At 49.8% G+C, this 12,550-nt stretch overlaps 1 pseudogene across 1 annotated transcript in view; it reads left to right on the top strand.

Annotated features, from left to right (window-relative positions):
- The first annotated feature begins 4,903 nt into the window (after nucleotides 1-4,903).
- LOC310771213 overlaps nucleotides 4,904-12,550 on the top strand; it is a 29,781-nt pseudogene continuing 22,134 nt past the window's right edge. The window contains exons 1-2 of the transcript in view: nucleotides 4,904-5,990; nucleotides 6,489-6,626. The product of the transcript in view is annotated as an uncharacterized misc_RNA (transcript). The remainder of the gene's footprint in view (nucleotides 5,991-6,488; nucleotides 6,627-12,550) is intronic.

The following is a 12,550-nucleotide window of genomic DNA, read 5'->3' as shown; positions in this document are numbered from 1 at the left end:
ATGACGCCATGCTGGATCTGCAAAGGGACGTTTATGCACCAGACGACCACACCGACCACACCAGCGAGAGCGAGCCAGTGATAGACAGGTGGTTCATCTCAAGATTCAAGAGTATTTTATTTATCCCGAGGGAAATTTGTCTTGGACATGCATACGGCTGCTACATACAAAACAGTGCAAACCACAAGACAAGTGCAAACATGTGCAAACATACAATTAAAGTGCAAGTGCATCATAGTTACAGTAGATGCTTATTATGACCCGAGTTTAGGAGACTAACTGATATGGGGATGAAAGAGTTCTTGTATCTGTTGAGGGATCGTTTTTTGTTTTTAATTGGGACTCTGTAGCGTCTACCAGATGGAAGCAGTTCATATTCTATTATGCAAGACATGGGAGGGGTCAGCAGTCATTTTCCTAGCTTGTCTACTTACAGTTTCCCCAAAAAGCATTTGGAGGGTGGGATGGTTTCTCACCCCCATCACTTTCATTGCCGTGTTAAACAGTCTATTGATTTGTGATCTTGATTTAACTGATAAGTTGCCAAACCAAACAGAAACTCCATAACGTATTGTAGCGTTTCAGGTAATCCAAGTATTACCTGTAATGTGATGTGCAACATAAGTGTCTGGATTGTAGCTAGGAACTAATGTGTGTGGGTGTGTTCCTAGGGGGAAGGGGATATATGTGACCAGCGGCCGGGGCGGAGGCCAGTCAGGCCAGGGTGGGCGAGCTGACCGGGTGGTTTAGAGCTAGCAGCGAAGCTAGCTGCTAGGAGCGTGTATTGTGAAGACAAGAATAAAAAGCCTGTACCAACTTCAAGTCTCCAGTTCCTTGGACGAATACCCACTTCGTTACATTGGTGCCAGACAGTAAAGCGGTAACGCCTCTGATTCGGCCGAGAGGGGAGAGGGTGAGAAGGAACGGCAAAAGAGACGGGTGGTGCGGCTTTTTGGCTCTAGAAACTAGCGCTAGTAAGTTAGCTACCAGGGGTGCTAACTGCTAACTGCTAGCTGCTAAAACCACGTGCGATGGTGCGCGGAGAATCAAGTATCTCCGGAGAATGGCCATCGGTGAACGGGAGGAAAGGAGAGCTGACGGCGGGGATCAGCTCGATGCTGGCGGGCATGGAGGCCCGTGTGTTGAGAGAGGTCGGACGGCTGGTGCAAGAAACTCCTGCCTGGGCAGTAGAGGTGATGCGGGCGCTGCGAGAAGTCATGCAGCGGGTGGACTTGATGAGCGCGGAGTTAATGCAGCGCCCAGAGCGGCTGGAGGAGCCACGGAAGAGACTGTGTTGGACCTGCAGAGAGCCGGGCCACGTGGCGAGGTGGTGCCGATGCGGTTCCGGGAGACGGACCGGGTATGCGGGACAACGACATGGACAGCAGGGAGCCTGCTGGGCATGTAGCGCGATCGGACATCTAGCCAGAGAGTGTCCAGAGGCTGTCGGAGATCGGGGGGCAGCGGGAGAAGAGAGACGTGCAGGCGGCAGACAGGTGAGACTCTGCTGGACTTGCCAGTCACCGGAGCACTTGGCCAGGGACTGCACTGAGAGTGTGGAGGCCGGAGGTGAGACGCAGGCTGGGAAGAGCGTGAACAGCCAGAGGGAAGAGAGGGACATCGTCTGCAGCGCTGTTACAGTCGGGAGAGCGACGCTCGTGTCTCCGAGTGAGCGAGAGGGGTTACCGCCGGGGGAACCGGCCCAGCCTAACCGCTATACACCCCCTAACGTTGCACTGCGGAGAGCCGAGGGGAAGATCGACGCCGGTGGTGTTCGCTCTGCTGTCCTCAACCCTGGAGGAGGGGGACGGAAAAACGAGCGAGTGCGAGGCCGGGAGGACGACGCCAGGGTCAGCTGGAGAGTCGACGGGCGCGAGTGGAGACCGGAGGACGAGGATGTCGATCCGGTGCTCGTTCGTGCATTTGCTACTGGAACAAACAAAAAGGGGGGACCGAAAAGAGTGCTTCAGGGGAATTGGTGAAGCTGGGAAAAGGGGGGATGGAAATGGGGTTTAAAAGAAAAGCTAAGGAAAATGTGGGGGCTTGTGTTTGAATTGAATGTGTGAAAAAGAAGGAAATAATGAAAAACTAGACATTATGGAGTGCCTAATGGGAAACTAGACATTATGGGGGTACCTAATGGAAAACTAGACATTACGGAGTACCTGATGCAAACTGGACATTATGACGGGGGTGTTGGAAAAAAAGAAGGGACTAATTGTGGGGAATTGAAATGTTGTGGGGTTTGTGGGAATTAGATTTTGATGTGGTGATGGGAAAAATATTGTGTTGGGTGTGTTTTGGTACAGGGGGATATGTGTGGGTTGTGGGTGTTAACGTGGGCGTTAACAAATGTTGGGTGAGGAGTGTGTAGCGTTTCAGGTAATCCAAGTATTACCTGTAATGTGATGTGCAACATAAGTGTCTGGATTGTAGCTAGGAACTAATGTGTGTGGGTGTGTTCCTAGGGGGAAGGGGATATATGTGACCAGCGGCCGGGGCGGAGGCCAGTCAGGCCAGGGTGGGCGAGCTGACCGGGTGGTTTAGAGCTAGCAGCGAAGCTAGCTGCTAGGAGCGTGTATTGTGAAGACAAGAATAAAAAGCCTGTACCAACTTCAAGTCTCCAGTTCCTTGGACGAATACCCACTTCGTTACAGTATAATGCCCTCTATAACAGCAGAATAAAACAACAAAAGCACCCTCTGTCCGACCCCAAACACCCCGAGTCTCCGTAGAAAGTAGAGTCGCTGTTGAATCCTAGAGCACACAGAGTTCACATGGACATTCCACGACAAGTTGTCATCAATATGTAGACCCAGATATTTATATGAATGAACCTGGGCAATGTGGGCACCGCGTGGACCAGTGTAGGAGAATGGTCCCCCAGGTGCCCCGGATCGAACATAATTTCTTCTGAAAATAATTTCTTCTGAAAATAATTTCTTCTGATCACCTGCCAGGTATTTTTTTTATAGCGTCTTTCCCTTTGGTTTCCCAAGCAACTCGTTCACAGATGGTCATTTGAAAACAAACCATCTGGCAGCATCAGGTTAGTTGTAGGCTATGCTCCTTCAATTGATCCTGCAACTGTTTTATTATTATGCTCAATAGATTCTGTTTGTTGTATTTGTATCTACTACAGGTACACTATAGCCTCTTATTTGCAGTTTCCCTATGGCGATAATTAAAGTTTAATCTATACATTATTAATACATCAGAGTTTAACCAATACCATTCAACCCGAATTTAATCTGATTGTGTGTGTGTCTGCCTAGACGTATTTGCATGCATTTTGTTTGATGGTAGTCATGCTGCCTTTGTGTGTAGGTATGTGCGATACTCGATCTTATTAGTCATACTTTTTTTAAGTGTAGACGAATGCGTGTGTGCAGTAAATGCGTGCATGTATGTACTCTACGTACTGCAAGTACACTCACATTGTGGATGATCTCAGATGATTTACTGTAGGACAACCTCCAACACGTAGTCGTACTGTGTGTTTTGTGTGTAGTTATGTGTACTGTAGTTGTGTGTGTGTAGTTATGTGTGTGTATCATCAGACTGTGGTGTGTGTGTGTGTGTGGTGGCTCAGCTCTCAGTAGGTTGTGGTGGAGCGTTAGAGGGCTTCCTGCTAACAACATCACCTCGAGAAAAGATCAAGCGGTGAATTGTCATTTCATGTCGCAGGTAGGTTTCCACGCTGCAGCAAGATGCGAACACACCGCGACTGGACGCTAGTTCTCTCCAAGACGCTTTGTGCAGAAAAAAACAGGGTGTTAGCCAGTTAGCAAAGCCAGGCTAACTTGAGTAGTTCTAACCAATATATGCGCTGCTATACAGCTAACGCTAGTAGCTAGTCATCTAGGTTAGCTTTGTATTGTAGCGTGGAGGCCAGCTTCGATAGCTGCTTTTATGTTTCGCTTTTAGCCAGGCTGGACAGCAGATGATCGTCTCGTATTGAACAGCTGAAGCTTGTTTTCATTTTAACCACGGCGGGTTCGTATTCGCGTTGATTTGATCCATGCGGGAGTGCAGAGAGAGGCTAATGTCAACAGCTAATGCCAGCTAGCGTTCGCTTGACGTACGGGCGAAACCTGTTCGCTTGTTGCTAACAGCTAACCGCTAGCTACTTTAGCCGTCCTGATCACTCCCAACTGACAGTTGCGTTTATGATGAACACAGGGCGTTTTAATTGTGCGGGGCGCGCTATAACGTTACCGTGTCTTCCTCCGTCGTGGGTCTGTTCAGCTATAAAACGTAACGTTACAGTCGGGGAATCATTGGGAGTTTGCATGACCGGGGGGCCACCTAACTGTGCACAATAACTTCACCCAAATCAAATGACTAAACCAGCGTTAACTATAACGCTAACGAGTAGCTAACGATATCGGACTCGCGTGCTGTCATTTGGTCCAAACCGGTGTTCCAGGTGACGCACCAGGCTTGATTTGATGATTGGTTTGATGACTAATTAAGCTGCATGTCAGCTGTCACCTCACCTCTGTCACCCCCTAGCTACAGCTGTATGATTTGCCATCCAATTCAATTAATTGATATATGAAAGAAAAAAAAGTGCAACTGCATATTTAGTATTGACCAAATGATCCTGTTGTGATTGATTTCAACAGGGTTTATATGTGAGTGAGTGGAGTTGAAGTCCCTCCCTCCCTCCCTCCTCCTCGGGACACTTGAAAACGCTAGAGAAGCAGCTGGAAGCCCGCCGTCATCATGACTGTGTGAAAGTCGAGGCGGCCCCACCGTGGCCCATGCACTGTACCCGTTTCCCTCCCTGTCCTCCTTATCCCTCAAGCTGACGCAAAACCCCAGACACCTGCCCCCCCTCCCCCACCACCACCCCCACTCCCACCCCGGCCCCGCCCCTCACCCCGCCGCCGCCGCCGCCATGGCGCCCGGCACGGAGACCGTGCACTACATCCACCTCCACAACTCCAGCCAGTCGGTGCTGGAGGCGCTGCGCACGCAGCGGCGCGAGGGCCTCTTCTGCGACGTGACCGTGCGCATCCACGACGCCTCGCTGCGCGCCCACGCCTGCGTGCTGGCGGCCGGCAGCCCCTTCTTCCAGGACAAGCTGCTGCTGGGCCACTCTGAGATCTCGGTGCCGCCGCTGGTCCCCGCCGAGACCGTCAAGCAGCTGGTGGACTTCATGTACAGCGGCTCCCTGGTGGTGCTGCAGTCGCAGGCCCTCTGCATCCTCACGGCCGCCAGCATCCTGCAGATCAAGACGGTCATCGACGAGTGCACGCAGATCATCTCTCAGAGGAAGGCGGCGGCGGGGGTGGCGGCGGCGGCGGCGGCGGCCGCCGCACAGGGGGCGATGCTCGGGGGAGTCCTCCCCAAGCAGGAGGAGCGCGGGCGGGGGCAAAGGGAGGGACGGCGGCGGCGGAGGAGGAGGAAGCTGCTCTGGCGGTCCTGCCGGTGGCGGCTTTCCCAACTTCTCCAACTTCATGGCGGACTGCGGGGCGAGCAACATGGGCGGCGGGGGGATGGGGAGCGGCAACGTCGGTGTCGGCGAGAGCGGCGGCGGCCCCATGGAGCAAGCCAACCCCGTGGGCCTGCTGGCGCTGGGCGACATGGGCCCCGGCGCCATGTGCGGTGGGGGGGGCGCCGACGGGCTGGGCGGCGGCGCGGCGGCCGCCGCTGCCGCCGCCCTCATGAAGCCGAGCTCCAGCTGCGCCCAGGACGTCAGGTACAAGCTCCGCGACCTGCTGGCGCAGAGCGCCAACGGGGGCGGCAGCGCCAGCAGCACGGGGAACCTGTCGGCGGGCTGCAGCAGCTCGGGGGTGGGCAGCGTGGACAGCATCGGCAGGGACAGCCTGCGCGGGGCCTCCGCCGACCTCTCCGACGACCTGGTGATGGACCGCTACAGCGAGGAGGAGGACATGGACGGACGGGAGCGGGGCAGAGACGGAGGAGAGCGAGACAGGGGGGCGGGACACAGCCGCAAGCAGAGGCAGCCGCTGAGACTCCAGGTAGGGGGATAAGGGGAAGGGTTGCCATGGCTACAGCTTTCAGGCATGCAGAGCTGCAACGGTTCGCTTTGCTTTCTCTTTTCTGCTTTCCCTCTACTCCCTCACTGCATTGGCGTATATCGCCGAGATGTTTCTGCACTTGACACTGTTGAAGAGAAGCTGTCGTCTCGACTCGGGCTGTAATTTGCTCAGGTTGATATCCCATGGACTTCTGCTGCAGACCAGCTGTAGGTCATCAAACTTATTAGCGTGTGGGGGGGGAAGCGAAGGGGGGGCCGCGACCGTTTGATTTGCTTTCCACCGCTCTCTCTCTCTCTCTCTCTCCCTCTCTCTCTCTCTCTCTCTCTCTCTCTCTCTCTCTCTCTCTCTCTCTGTGTTTATCTGCCGGTCTTTTTTTTTTGGTGTCCGGACAGCGGGTCCATTCCTCTGCCTTAGCGTTTGCCGGCGTCGTCTTTCCAAACTCCCTGACATCCAACGGGACTTGTGTTCCCCTACTAGGTGCTGGGGGGAGAGGGAGTGGTGGTGAAGGACGAGGGCGTGCAGGACACGGATGGGGCCGGCGTCTACGCCCTGGAGGACGGGAGACGGGACGCAGAGCAGGAGGGCTCCCAGGAATCCATGGCGGGCTTCGGACAGGTGGGCTTTTTTCGACGCACTCGCCCGCGGGCGCCGACGGGTGGCGACCGACTGCAAAAACAAACATCAGTCCAAAGTCATTAAAGAAGTCGCATGCCGAGTCGGATGTTACGAAGAAAAAGTGGCGAGATCCCCCCCCCCCCCCCCGATTGCTGTCGCGCACGTTAACGCCCACCCGCTGAAACCCCCCCCCCCCCGTTGGGAGGTTTTAGCCATTCACCAACCGTTGCTCATAGAAAAAGTATACTAGAACACATTGTACTACTGTCGTTTTTAAAAACGTCGAGTCGGGATTCCAAGATAAGATTTCATTTTTCACAAGTATCCCGGGGGGGGGGGGGAACTTTACATCTTGGTAATAATTTGTTCGTCGTTTTTTTTTGGCTTCAATTTCGAGAGAGAGAGAGAGAGAGAGAGAGAGAGAGAGAGAGAGAGAGAGAGAGAGAGAGAGAGAGAGAGAGAGAGAGAGAGAGAGAGAGAGAGAGAGAGAGAGAGAGAGAGAGAGAGAGAGAGAGAGAGAGAGAGAGGATTTGATGCGGCAGGCAGCCTACTGTACTCTACCCTGCAGACTACAGGAGGAACCAACATCTGCCACACAGTCGGATGGATTCAGCTCAGCCTGTCACTTTACTCCAAAGAGCGCTGCAGAGTACGGACTTAATCCGCTGCATGTAGGAGCTTTAAGAATACTAGCAGTCCGTTTTTAGTCCACAATGCAGGAGTTAGTCCGTTTTAGTCCACAATGCAGGAACGAGTGTGACGCTTCTTGTTTGATCTGCGGGGAGTTCCCGTGCCTTGCCTCTGTGTTTCACATGACATGGTGAGAAAGCCCTTTCTGTTTCAAAATCAAACTTCTCCTACACGCGTCTCCGCACGCTGCACGGACTGTTGGTAGTATGCTGATAGGGAATCAGGAATGACCAATGTTTTTTCATCGTTTTTGCTCAAATGCGATCACAGTTATTGTATCGCCCCTGTACACTGTGTGCACCTTGCATGCTGTAAAGTAGCAGCATCTGGAAAAAAAAAAAAAAAAAGTATTGCTTTCACTTTTGCCGCCTTCGTCTTATTCTAATAATGAGTAGAGCTCGGTATTGGTTCAAATTTCAAGAATCGATTCGATTCCGATTCACAAGGTTGCGAATCGATTATTCCCGATTCGATTCCGATTCGATTCATTTCAATATCGATTTGGTTAGTGATACCAAAACGTGTTTTTTTGAGCTGTAACCTGAATTACATGACTGTCCAGTTATGTAACACAGGGGTTCCCAACCTTTTTTGCGCCAAGTAGATACATGGGGGGGGGGGGGGGGGAAGTTGCGGACCGGTTGTCAATTTTAATCTTTTAGTTTTAGTTACACATATATTTACTCACCAGGTGGTGACAAAGGGTAAATAACAGCCTTTTCATCTGTCAATAAAGACACTTTCACAATTATGCACAGTGATTTGATTTCAGCCTATATAATTTCTAAAAGTAGATATATTAATGATCAAACATTTCCATTCATGTAGCCTACAGTATTTATGTTTTTGTTTCAACTATAAACATAAATAAACGTCAACTTGAAACTATGTTTCAACTACCACACACACAGCATAATATTTTAGCCTGTTTATTTAAAAAAATATATAATAATAAAAAAAATCGATCTCTGGACATGTGAATCGATATCAAAGGATTAAAATAAAAATCGGAGAATCGATTTTTTGAACCCAGCCCTAATAATGAGGACTTTATGACTTTGGGGTGCAGCTACGACCCAAAGGCAAACTGTACATGTATGTACAGAATCAGCTACTTGTTTGTCATTATCATCTCATGTTCACGCTTTCTTGAACATCTTGAAGATCCGGTTTCAAACCAAAGTACCTCCAACAGGCGTGTGATGATGCTCCACTTTAAACCAAAGTACCTCCAACAGGCGTGTGATGATGCTCCACTTTAAACCAAAGTACCTCCAACAGGCGTGATGATGCTCCACTTTAAACCAAAGTACCTCCAACAGGCGTGTGATGATGCTCCACTTTAAACCAAAGTACCTCCAACAGGCGTGTGATGATGCTCCACTTTAAACCAAAGTACCTCCAACAGGCGTGATGATGCTCCACTTTAAACCAAAGTACCTCCAACAGGCGTGTGATGATGCTCCACTTTAAACCAAAGTACCTCCAACAGGCGTGTGATGATGCTCCACTTTAAACCAAAGTACCTCCAACAGGCGTGATGATGCTCCACTTTAAACCAAAGTACCTCCAACAGGCGTGTGATGATGCTCCACTTTAAACCAAAGTACCTCCAACAGGTGTGATGATGCTCCACTTTAACCAAAGTACCTCCAACAGGCGTGTGATGATGCTCCACTTTAAACCAAAGTACCTCCAACAGGCGTGTGATGATGCTCCACTTTAAACCAAAGTACCTCCAACAGGCGTGTGATGATGCTCCACTTTAAACCAAAGTACCTCCAACAGGCGTGATGATGCTCCACTTTAAACCAAAGTACCTCCAACAGGCGTGATGATGCTCCACTTTAAACCAAAGTACCTCCAACAGGCGTGTGATGATGCTCCACTTTAAACCAAAGTACCTCCAACAGGTGTGATGATGCTCCACTTTAAACCAAAGTACCTCCAACAGGCGTGTGATGATGCTCCACTTTAAACCAAAGTACCTCCAACAGGCGTGATGATGCTCCACTTTAAACCAAAGTACCTCCAACAGGCGTGATGATGCTCCACTTTAAACCAAAGTACCTCCAACAGGTGTGATGATGCTCCACTTTAAACCAAAGTACCTCCAACAGGCGTGATGATGCTCCACTTTAAACCAAAGTACCTCCAACAGGCGTGTGATGATGCTCCACTTTAAACCAAAGTACCTCCAACAGGCGTGTGATGCTCCACTTTAAACCAAAGTACCTCCAACAGGCGTGTGATGATGCTCCACTTTAAACCAAAGTACCTCCAACAGGTGTGATGATGCTCCACTTTAAACCAAAGTACCTCCAACCGGCGTGTGATGATGCTCCACTTTAAACCAAAGTACCTCCAACCGGCGTGTGATGATGCTCCACTTTAAACCAAAGTACCTCCAACAGGCGTGTGATGATGCTCCACTTTAAACCAAAGTACCTCCAACAGACGTGTGATGATGCTCCACTTTAAACCAAAGTACCTCCAACAGACGTGTGATGCTCCACTTTAAACCAAAGTACCTCCAACAGGCGTGTGATGATGCTCCACTTTAAACCAAAGTACCTCCAACAGGCGTGTGATGATGCTCCACTTTAAACCAAAGTACCTCCAACAGGCGTGTGATGCTCCACTTTAAACCAAAGTACCTCCAACAGGCGTGTGATGATGCTCCACTTTAAACCAAAGTACCTCCAACAGACGTGTGATGATGCTCCACTTTAAACCAAAGTACCTCCAACAGACGTGTGATGCTCCACTTTAAACCAAAGTACCTCCAACAGGCGTGTGATGATGCTCCACTTTAAACCAAAGTACCTCCAACAGGCGTGTGATGATGCTCCACTTTAAACCAAAGTACCTCCAACAGGCGTGTGATGATGCTCCACTTTAAACCAAAGTACCTCCAACAGGCGTGTGATGATGCTCCACTTTAAACCAAAGTACCTCCAACAGGCGTGTGATGATGCTCCACTTTAAACCAAAGTACCTCCAACAGGCGTGTGATGATGCTCCACTTTAAACCAAAGTACCTCCAACAGGCGTGTGATGCTCCACTTTAAACCAAAGTACCTCCAACAGGCGTGATGATGCTCCACTTTAAACCAAAGTACCTCCAACAGGCGTGATGATGCTCCACTTTAAACCAAAGTACCTCCAACAGGCGTGATGATACTCCACTTTAAACCAAAGTACCTCTAACAGGCGTGTGATGCTCCACTTTAAACCAAAGTACCTCCAACAGGCGTGTGATGATGCTCCACTTTAAACCAAAGTACCTCCAACAGGCGTGTGATGCTCCACTTTAAACCAAAGTACCTCCAACAGGCGTGATGATACTCCACTTTAAACCAAAGTACCTCTAACAGGCGTGTGATGCTCCACTTTAAACCAAAGTACCTCCAACAGGCGTGTGATGCTCCACTTTAAACCAAAGTACCTCCAACAGGCGTGTGATGATGCTCCACTTTAAACCAAAGTACCTCCAACAGGCGTGTGATGATGCTCCACTTTAAACCAAAGTACCTCCAACAGGCGTGATGATGCTCCACTTTAAACCAAAGTACCTCCAACAGGCGTGATGATGCTCCACTTTAAACCTAAGTACCTCCAACAGGCGTGTGATGATGCTCCACTTTAAACCAAAGTACCTCTAACAGGCGTGTGATGCTCCACTTTAAACCAAAGTACCTCCAACAGGCGTGTGATGATGCTCCACTTTAAACCAAAGTACCTCCAACAGGCGTGTGATGCTCCACTTTAAACCAAAGTACCTCCAACAGGCGTGATGATACTCCACTTTAAACCAAAGTACCTCTAACAGGCGTGTGATGCTCCACTTTAAACCAAAGTACCTCCAACAGGCGTGTGATGATGCTCCACTTTAAACCAAAGTACCTCCAACAGGCGTGTGATGATGCTCCACTTTAAACCAAAGTACCTCCAACAGGCGTGTGATGCTCCACTTTAAACCTAAGTACCTCCAACAGGCGTGTGATGATGCTCCACTTTAAACCAAAGTACCTCTAACAGGCGTGTGATGCTCCACTTTAAACCAAAGTACCTCCAACAGGCGTGTGATGATGCTCCACTTTAAACCAAAGTACCTCCAACAGGCGTGTGATGATGCTCCACTTTAAACCAAAGTACCTCCAACAGGCGTGTGATGATGCTCCACTTTAAACCAAAGTACCTCCAACAGGCGTGTGATGATGCTCCACTTTAAACCAAAGTACCTCCAACAGGCGTGTGATGATGCTCCACTTTAAACCAAAGTACCTCTAACAGGCGTGATGATGATGCTCCACTTTAAACCTAAGTACCTCCAACAGGCGTGTGATGCTCCACTTTAAACCAAAGTACCTCCAACAGGCGTGTGATGCTCCACTTTAAACCAAAGTACCTCCAACAGGCGTGATGATACTCCACTTTAAACCAAAGTACCTCCAACAGGCATGTGATGATGCTCCACTTTAAACCAAAGTACCTCCAACAGGCGTGTGATGATGCTCCACTTTAAACCAAAGTACCTCCAACAGGCGTGTGATGATGCTCCACTTTAAACCAAAGTACCTCCAACAGGCGTGTGATGATGCTCCACTTTAAACCAAAGTACCTCCAACAGGCGTGTGATGATGCTCCACTTTAAACCAAAGTACCTCCAACAGGCGTGTGATGATGCTCCACTTTAAACCAAAGTACCTCCAACAGGCGTGATGATGCTCCACTTTAAACCAAAGTACCTCCAACAGGTGTGTGATGATGCTCCACTTTAAACCAAAGTACCTCCAACAGGCGTGTGATGATGCTCCACTTTAAACCAAAGTACCTCCAACAGGCGTGATGATGCTCCACTTTAAACCAAAGTACCTCCAACAGGCGTGATGATGCTCCACTTTAAACCAAAGTACCTCCAACAGGTGTGATGATGCTCCACTTTAAACCAAAGTACCTCCAACAGGCGTGATGATGCTCCACTTTAAACCAAAGTACCTCCAACAGGCGTGATGATGCTCCACTTTAAACCAAAGTACCTCCAACAGGCGTGATGATGCTCCACTTTAAACCAAAGTACCTCTAACAGGCGTGTGATGATGCTCCACTTTAAACCAAAGTACCTCTAACAGGCGTGTGATGATGCTCCACTTTAAACCAAAGTACCTCCAACAGGCGTGTGATGATGCTCCACTTTAAACCAAAGTACCTCCAACAGGCGTGTGATGATG

This window comes from Poromitra crassiceps (assembly GCF_964638095.1).
Source record: "Poromitra crassiceps genome assembly, contig: HAP1_SCAFFOLD_437, whole genome shotgun sequence".
NCBI lineage: Eukaryota > Metazoa > Chordata > Actinopteri > Beryciformes > Melamphaidae > Poromitra > Poromitra crassiceps.
Note: the sequence above shows the minus strand (reverse complement) of the source record. Positions and strands in the feature narration are given on the sequence as shown.